The sequence below is a fragment of the Crocuta crocuta genome, unplaced genomic scaffold (assembly GCF_008692635.1).
Source record: "Crocuta crocuta isolate KB4526 unplaced genomic scaffold, BGI_CrCroc_1.0 scaffold258, whole genome shotgun sequence".
NCBI classification, from domain to species: domain Eukaryota; kingdom Metazoa; phylum Chordata; class Mammalia; order Carnivora; family Hyaenidae; genus Crocuta; species Crocuta crocuta.
The window spans coordinates 895,506-904,859 of NW_027532842.1; the positions used below are offsets into that span (position 1 = coordinate 895,506).

The window sequence follows — 9,354 nt, forward strand, 5'->3', positions numbered from 1 at the left end:
ATTCACACACAGTGAAATGTACACAGTTTACCTGTACCATTCCATGAGTTGTGACAAATGTGTAGACCTCTGTAACCCAAACTGTAAGCAAGATATGCATTTTCTCCATCCCTACAGAAAATTCCCTCTTCAGTGACTCTTGATTTTGGCTCAGGTCATGAGGTGGGGCCCCACATCTGGCTCTGCGCTGAGCTGGGCGTCTGCTCAAGATTCTCTCTGTCCCCATGCACCCCAATGTTTATAGCATCACTATCCACAATAAAGTATGGAAAGAGCCCAAATGTCCGTCAGTGGGTGAATGGATAAAGAAGATGTGGTATATGTATACATATGTGTGTGTATATATATGTGTATATATGTGTGTATATATATATATCTAATGGAGTATTACTTAGCAATCAAAAAGAATGAAATCTTACCATTTGCAACTATGTGGATGGAACTAGAGGGTATTACACTAATCAAAATTAGTCAAAGACAAATATATGACTTCACTTATATGAGGACTTTAAGAAACAAAACAGATGAACCTAAGGGAAGAGAAGCAAAAATAATATAAAAGCAAGGATGGGGACAAAAACGTAAGAGACTCTTAAATATGGAGAATAAACAGGGTTACAGGAGAGATTGTGGGAGGGGGGATGGGTTAAACGGGTAAGAGGCATTAAGGAATCTACTCTTGAAATCATTGTTGCACTATATGCTAACTAACTTGGATGTAAATTAAAAAAAAAATTCTCTCTGTCCCTTTCTGTCTCTGCCCCACCCCGCCTCCTCTCTCTCTTAAAAAAAAAAAAAAAGAAAGAAAGAAAAAAAGAAAATTCCCACCCTTACCTCCAGGCTACTACTCATCTGATTCTTATCATGAAGGATTAAATAATTGAGATTTAAAAGTTGTTAAATGCCAGTCTTTGTTTGATAGTGCTTCATCATGCTTTTTATTTCTCACAAGCACTGTGGGCTGGATAGTATCTGCATTTCGCGTATCAAAACTTACAGCATCACAGCGGGGAAAATAAATTGCCCCGCGTCACTATAGGGGCAGGAGGTGAACCAAGAAGCGGGTTTTAGAAGCCCTTGCGCTGAACCTCAGTTTCTACTGCACTGCACCTCTGAGGTGGGTCGCGGAGAGTCCACAAACGATCGCCTAAGAAATAGGACACATCAGAAATTCAGCTCCAATCAGTGCCGCCTACAAGTCCTCAAACCTCCTGAATAATCCTAAAGGCTGTAGGCATTGCATTTTACTAACGGATGCATTTCTATCCCACTCCTCCGAAAGTGGCAGAAAGGTGTTAAAGACGGCAAATTCCACTTTCCTGCTGAAAAGCCCCGGAAGGGTGGCTTCGGTTCCCACCCCGCCGCCCAGCGGAGGCAGCCGGCGATGCCCGCAGGGGCGGCGGGGGCGGGGGCGGGGCCGGGCCGGACGNGCGCGGAGCCGCCGGGGCGCTCCTTCCTCTGACGCCACAGGCATCCTCTCAGAACAGAGCGGCACCAACCCGCTCCGTCGACGGCACAGGACACGCGTCAGGCCAAGGGGATTGGCCGCTACCGCAGCAGGGCTCATCCGGCCGTACTGGGTCAATTAGTCACTTTGCCCTCCTCAATGTCACCGTCTCCCTCCTCTCCCCGAAGCACCCGGGCGCCTCCCTTCCCCCGCACCCGGGTGGGGTTCCCAGGCTCCTCCCCCGAGTTGTCTCGGAGTCCCTGCGCGCCCCCCACCGCTCGGTCCGCGGCTGCTATGGCAACCGTACGCCGCCGCCTCTTCACGCACGTCGGGAACTAACGGACTCCGCGGCGGCTGCGGCGGCGGCCTGTGCCCCACCCCCACTCGGACCGCATCGCCAGCTCCCAGCCGACCTGCGGCACCTAGGTAATAACCCGACGGAGGCCGGTGCGTGCAGGGGAGCGGGTGGCGGGGTGTTCAGGTTGACAGCCCCACCCGATCTCCCGCTGCCAGGGCAGTGCCGCGGTCCTGGGGCGCCGGGAGGGGAGGAGGAGAGCAGTGGGAGCGCGAGGCTCGCGGGGCACTATGGGAATTGTAGTTTAGCGGCTGCACGGGCTTTCGGCCTTGGCGGGGTGGCCTGGACGGGCGAACTACAAAGCCCGGCGGCCCCGACCGCTGGCAAAGACCGATAAACTTTGAGCGGACCGGGCGAGAAAAAAACCTGTCTTTGTGGTGCGGGGGCTCTTGGGTGGTCGCGGAACTGGGTTCTGCGCTGGGAAAGGGAAGTGGAGGTGAGGCTCGGGCTGGCGGCCGTTTGGCCCGCCCCGGCTGACAGCGCTCAGCCCCACCCCGGCTGGGCTGGGCCACCGCCCCGCGTAGTCCCAGGGATGAGCAGCCACCCCCGCTGCAGGGCCTCGGGCCTGCGGCGCCTCTGACCCTCCCAGGTTGCTGCCTCTCGGGGCCGAACCGTATGTATGGCACACATTTGATGTGAGACCTGAGAAACTATTTTTGTTAAACAGGACTTTATCCTTTTCCTGATAACGTGTATTTCTAGGCTTTTATTCATGTCTCTTCTGAAATAGCTGAGAGATGTTTGCATATTAAGCCCATAATTATTACTGAAAGGGCATTTAAACATTATTGATGTTTAAAGGTCAAGTGTAGAAAGTGTAGAAGTAGAGACCATGCTTTCATATAGGAGTATCTTTTTAAAATAACCATTTTGCCTATTGCATTTTATTTGTTGAGGGTTAAGATTACAAAATGAGTACCCCCATATTCCCACTTACTGGCTTGAACGCTGCCTACCCATATTTTGATTCTATTTTGAACATTAGTTTAAATTACTGGAATTTTAAAAGCACAGACTTTTCTTTCTTTTATTTCTTTTTTTTTTTTTTTAGTTATGGGTAATAATTATTTTCTTTGGCTATATCCGTATTCTTCAGAATTTCCCAGCATGTTTTCAGAATGTAAATTGCCAAACAAAACAAAAGGAAACAACAATTCTGCAATACACCTAGTCCTTAGGGTTGGCTTACGTCCTTCCGTTGGTAAGGAAACTGACACAGATTTAGAAAACCTTTAAAACGTTTTCAACAGGTAGATAACCATCCTAGAAATTTGGTGTTTTATATAGTATGTAGAAAAATTGTTGATAGTGCTGCGGGTTTATTTTGGGTGTGTGTTTTAAACAAGAAAACAACACAAGGGCACTACAAAATTCCTATTTTCCTCAAATAAAATGAGGCTGGCCTGTAAATTTTACTTTAATTACCGATTTTGTGCAAGGAGATGGAAAGTAAATCTAGGAAGACCATTAGAAAAAAATTTGAGACCTTCTGGTATATACTATAGGGATTGGAAGTGTTTTATTCATTCATTCAAGCTTTGTTAAAGGGCCTATTAAATTGCGGACCGTGTGCCAAATAGTGGGAATAAAAAGAAGACAGTCTGTGCTCTGTATGGGCAAACAGTGAAGTCATCACAATAGGATGATAGAAATAGGTGCAAGTTGGTATAGGAGACCAGAGTGGGAAAAAATCCTAATACAACAGTAATATTTATTGAATACTTAATCTCAGCGAGGCACTGTGCAGTATTTTGTATGTAGTCCGTTATTTAATCCTCATGAAGATCCCTAACTACTGTTATTCAGAGATGAGGAAACAGGCTTAAAGATTTTTGTCCAGAGTCGTAGCTGATAGGTTTGAACCTGGGATTTCAACCCAGGTGGTCTCACTTATCTAAGTCATGATCTCAACCACGGATGCTGTTCTCTGTACCCATTGATAGAAATATCCTGACTCTAAGGAGATCGGGGAAGTTTTCAGTGTGATGTGACATTTGACCTGTGTTAAAGAAAGTTGAGTAGGCTTTCACTGGAGAGAAGTTGAGGAAAGTCACCCTAGGCAAATGGTACAACAAAAGCAAAGGATGTAGTAGAGTGTTTTGTTTGGAGAACCCTTGATCGTTCTGATGCAGGAATCCCAGAGTGCACGCCGTATAGTGGTGGGAGGGGCCAGATCTTAAAGTACTTGGTACCATGATAAAGAGTTTAGAGGTGTTTTCCATTTTCAACATGGGGCAACCACTGAAGAATTTCACATGAAGGTGGTGTTATTGGGTTTGTATTTTAGAAAGATAACTCCTGCTGAAGGGTGGAGAATGGACCCAGGAGAGGAGGGGAGATTAGAGTGGTATAGGGACACCAGTTGTAGGGGAAAAAATACACTGGAAAAGTGAAGAGAGTCTGAATGAAGCAGCTGGAGTTATGGAAAGACAGGGCTTGTAGAAGTATTGAAGGGAGAAAATTAGTACGATTTAAATTGCGGGCTAGACAGATTTGAAACCTTAAGACAAATGAGTCCTAGTTTTCTGCCTAGGATGTCTAGTAAAAGTATGGATTGTGAGGAGGGGGAGCAGGGTTTTGTTGAGGTGAAAGATAAAGATCAGTTTTGAGTATTCATTCAAAGTTCTTGTGGGGTATTCAGGTAAGGATGCGTTTGGACCTGGAGTTCAGGAGAGAGTTCAGGGCTGGAGGTGGGGGTTTGCATGTGCATAAGCAGTTGAAATTACAGGAGAGTTTGGGTTAGCTCACAGCAGGAATATATAGACACGAAAAAGGAAACGTTTCAGTAAGTTTGAGAAGCAGCAGCATTTGTGTGTGTGTGTGTGTGTGTGTGTGTGTGTGTGAGTGTGTGAGAGAGAGAGAGAGAGAGAGAAAGGGAGAGTGGAGGGGAGGTAGGACCATGTTTGAAAGCAAGTGGGAGAAATCCCCCCACAAATGAGACAGAGATTGGGAGGCAGAGAAAAGGAAGACTTAGAGTGAGCATGTGTAGCAAATGACAAAGGAGAGGAAAATTAGAAGCAGGAATGGTCCAGAGTATCATGTGTCTTGGAGAGTGCAAGTAAAGTCAAGATTGAAATGTGCCCCGTGGATTTGGTGATGACAAATCACTTTTTTTTTTTTTTTTTTTTTTTTTTAACGTTTTTATTTATTTCTGAGAGAGACAGCATGAGCAGGGGAGGGTTAGAGAGAGAGAGGGAGACACAGAATCTGAAACAGGCTCTAGGCTCTGAGCTAGCTGTCAGCACAGAGCCCGATGCGGGGCTCGAACCCACAAACTGTGAGATCATGACCTGAGCCTAAGGTGGCTGCCCAACGGACTGAGCCACCCAGGCACCCTGACAAATCACTTCTATACTTTGCAAAAATGAGGAAGAGGAATGTGAGCATAAGCTACTTGAAAAAAACATTTACATGTTCCATACTAATACATATACATAAGAAAATAGAATGATGAGCCCCATATAGTCATCCCCTAGCTTGAAGAATGAGCATATAACCAGTTTTGTTTCATCTATAGCCCCTGCCCCCAACTGGATTATTTTTTAGTTTTTAATTGATTTTTATGTTTTTCGATTGTTTTAAAGTTAAACTCAGGTATCCTATCTTTTGTTATCTGTAATTATTTTCAATATATATATTTTAAGGATTCTTGGGGTGCCTGGCTGGCTCAGCTGGTAGAGAGCGTGACTCTTGACCTCAGGGTAGTGAGTTCGAGCCCCGTGTTGGGTGTAGGGATTCCTTAAATAAACAAACAAAATTTAAGGATTCTTTTTAAAAAAACTGTAATACTATCCTACCTAAAAGAAATGGACAGCACTTCTTTAATATAAAATCCCCACGTACACTTTTCTGTAAAGAAGTTTGACTCTTGGGGAGCCTGGGGTGGCTCAGTCGGTTAAGCGTCTGACTTCAGCTCAAGTCATGATCTGGTGAGTTTGAGTCTCAAGTCAGGCCCTGTGCTGACAGCTCAGAGCCTGGAGCCTGCTTTGGATTTTGCGTCTCCCTCTCTCTCTGTCCCTCCCGTGCTCATGCTCTGTCTCTCTCTCAAAAATAAATAAAAAAATAAAACCATTTTAAAGAAGTTTGACTCTGAAGAAAAGAAAGGAATAAGGCAGTAACAAAAAGGCTTGTAAGTTTTTTTTTTTCTTTAAAGCTTGATAAACTATTAGGGAGACAGCCAATAAAGAGGAAATGTTTGAAGATGTTGGAGATGAGAGAAAGAGATGGTTGATGGATCTATCTCTGAAAATGCAGGAAATGATGGGATGAGCAGAGTTGGAAGAATTAGTCTAGAATTAGTTTGTTGAATTTTTTAAGTATCAACTAAGTGCTAGCTGTGATCCTAGGCAGTATGCTAGTGTAGACAGGAGGATAGAGGCACTGAAAAAGGAAGAAAAGAAGTGAGGACAGATAGGGATATTTATAGGTTGGGTGGTAAAACGTTAGAGAGTTCAAAGCTTATGTTCTCTTTAGGTGGATAGGAATCAAGGTCAATTGATGAGAGGGGATGGAGGGTTAGGAAAGGAGAAGGGTGGAGTTTTGGAATAGCCACTGAGCTAGGACAAGTTAATGTTCTCACTGAGATTAGAATTCAGTAATTCTCAATGACAGCAAAACAAGGTTGTGTGATTTTTCCCCCCTTAAATTTTTATTTACTATAGGAGAACTTAAAATATTGAGACCAATAGCCTCATGTGTTACTAAAGGAAAGAGAATCCAGGCTAAGAACTTAGGATTGATTGTTCCTCAGCAACTTGAGATTTATTCATTTAACTAACAGTTATTATCTATTTTGTGTAAATATCACGGTAAAATTAGAAAGCCCTTATGGATCCTTTGGATTAATACTTTGATTTTCTCAGTTTGTACAGTGGTATTCTTTTATGGAGAACATTTCTTCAAGGTTTGTTCACTGAGTGTGATATTGTGGAAGGGGCCAGCTGTATCTGTTGTCCAGTTCTGGAACTACAACTTATTTTCTTTGTAATCACAGACACGTTTCCAACCCTGTACCCTTATTAAAAAAAAGATGTTAATGCTATTTTATAGGATTTTGGGGAAGATTAGACAGTTTAATGGAGGTAAACCCTAAGTCAGTAACTGAAGGCCTTTCTCTCCCCTTTCTCCCCCAGCAATGTGCCACGATTGTCAGTTCTGTTTGATGGGGGCCATTGTTCTGTGACTTTAACTGACCGTATCAAGCAGGTAGATCAGGCAGTAGTTACATTACAAATTAAAAAGTTGATCAATAAAAAGATTCTTCAATTATTCTTTTAAGTGAGGCTTCCTTAAATGCTATAAAATGTTCTTTTATAGACCATTAATAGTAATAACATCTTTGCCTTGGTTTCATCTTCAGAGAAATTGGGAATTTCGCTGCATGATTTCAGGTCTCAGTAGCTCTAAACTTCTTCAGTTGTCAGATAATATCTCATTTCTGGACTGATTTATATTATCATGTTACTAATTTTGAGCATCTATTTGTAAATGGAAATATGTATATTTTAATGTACTCAGCATTATTTTTTTAAAAGTTTGTTTGTTTATTTATTTATTTATAGAGAACAAGCAAGGGAGGGGCAGAGAGAGAGGGAGAGAGAAAATACCAAGCAGGCTCTGCACTGTCAGTACAGAACGTGATGCGGGGCTTGAACTCAAAACCTGTGAGATCGTGACCTGAGCCTAAATCAAACGTCAGATGCTTAACCAACTGAGCCACCCAGGACTTATCATTATTTCAAACATTGTTTTCTCTTAGATAACTATATTAAATGTGGTAGACCTAGTAAAAGGATTCCTTAGAGTCCTTAGTAAAAGTTAGGTATATACAGGCATTAGCTAGATAAATCTAAGACATAGATTATAAGAGTAGTTTTAAAAAAAAAAGGGACTAGTTTTTCAAGGTGTTATTTAATCTCCACTAGATGTCTTTATGTTTCTTTTGCTATGGATTGTTTGATGAGGTCCTGTTTGAAGGTATGGAGAGAGAATAAAAGACCTTTTGAGTCCCTTTCCAAATTTGTAATTCTTTTTATTTATTTATTAAAAAAATCTTTTAACGTTTATTTATTTTTGAAAGACAGAGACAGAGCACAAGTGTGGGAGGGGCAGAGAGAGAGGGAGACACAGAATCCGAAGCAGGCTGCAGGCTCCAAGCTGTCAGCACAGAGCCTGACTGGGGCTTGAACTCATAAACTGTGAGATCATGACCTGAGCTGAAGTCGGACGCCTAACTGACTGAGCCCCCCAGGCGTCCCATTTTTTTTTTTTTTTGAAAGGTGGAGAAGGGCAGAGACAGAAGCAGAGAGAGAGAGAGAGAGAGAGAGAGAGAGAGAGAATGAGAATGCCAAGCAGGCTCTGTGCTGTCAGTGCAGAGCCTGATGTGGGGCTCAATCTCATGAACCATGAAATCATGACCTGAGCCAAAACCGAGTCGGATGCTTAACTGACTGAGCCACCCAGGAGTCCCAATAAAATTTATAGTTTAAGCTGCCATCTTGAGACAGAGTGGCAGATAATAAACGTTATCTGCTGCTTCAGTGTTTTAAAGAACGTGCTACATGAGCAGAGATTATTATGGTTACTTCTGAGAAACATTTAAGCTCTTAGGATTATGTTTTTCGATTCTTATATTTTATATGGGCAGTCATTTTTCTGTTTCTCAACTGTTTGTTAAGGAGCTTAGGTAAGGAAACAAAAAGGCTTCATTGCTGCAGACATTTTCCTATTGTCTCTGGGTTTGTGATTACGTATTCTCAATTATTCATGGCAAGCTACAGTCCTTGAGAGAATAACCCATCATAAAGAGATGGGTATTGTGACTTTCAAAGTTAACTGTTTTGGTGACTGGTACTCAACAATTTATTGCTATTAAAACATACTTCAAGATGCAATAATTCTAGCAGTTGTGATTATGTGGGTTTTTTTTTTTTTAATTGCTTGGATTTATAGCAGTCATTGCATGAAATAGACTGGACTTTGGTGATTTTGATAAACTTGAAAGAAAAGTTTATATGTAGAGGCTGGACCACATTGGTCGAATTCAACGTGGAACATAATGCTTAAATCTGATTTGTTTTGCTACCACTGTTCTAACCAGTGTTATTTTGTTCACATTGCTATTGTTGAGGCTGCTTCATTGTTTCTAAAATAAATATCTAATTTCAGGAACTCACAATTCCTAGAAGAAAAGGCAGCATTATGAGAGAATGATGGAAGTAGAGAATGAAAATAGTTTAAAATAAGAATTTTTTCTTAAGCCCCACATGTTTTATAACTGAATTAGGTATCACTCACATAAAAAATTCATTTGAGAAAATGTTTTCTTTCCTATTTAAAAATCATTAGTGTGAAGATGAGAGAATTATATATTATGATTTTTATTAAAAATTATTAGGGACATCCTCAGAAGTTTGGGGTTCTCAATATCAGGTAGTTTTTGGTTTTCCCAAATATATGCCTTAGTTTTGGGTATGAAATAAAAATCCCAACTGTGCTGGGAGAGAAAGGTGTGTGTGTGTGTGTGTGTGTGTGTGTGTGTGTGTGTGTGTGT

At 42.1% G+C, this 9,354-nt stretch overlaps 1 protein-coding gene across 6 annotated transcripts in view; it reads left to right on the plus strand.

Moving 5' to 3' along the window:
• Positions 1–1,548: 1,548 nt before the first annotated feature.
• KATNAL1 (katanin catalytic subunit A1 like 1) overlaps positions 1,549–9,354 on the plus strand; it is a 125,341-nt gene continuing 117,535 nt past the window's right edge. For 2 of the 6 annotated variants that reach the window (XM_077745354.1, XM_077745352.1), the window contains exon 1: positions 1,552–1,873. The gene's annotated coding sequence lies outside the window, so the exon portion shown is untranslated. Of the gene's footprint in view, positions 1,874–2,315; positions 2,438–9,354 lie in introns of those variants that run through there. The other 4 variants (XM_077745355.1, XM_077745356.1, XM_077745353.1 and 1 more) reach the window with 4 other exon arrangements.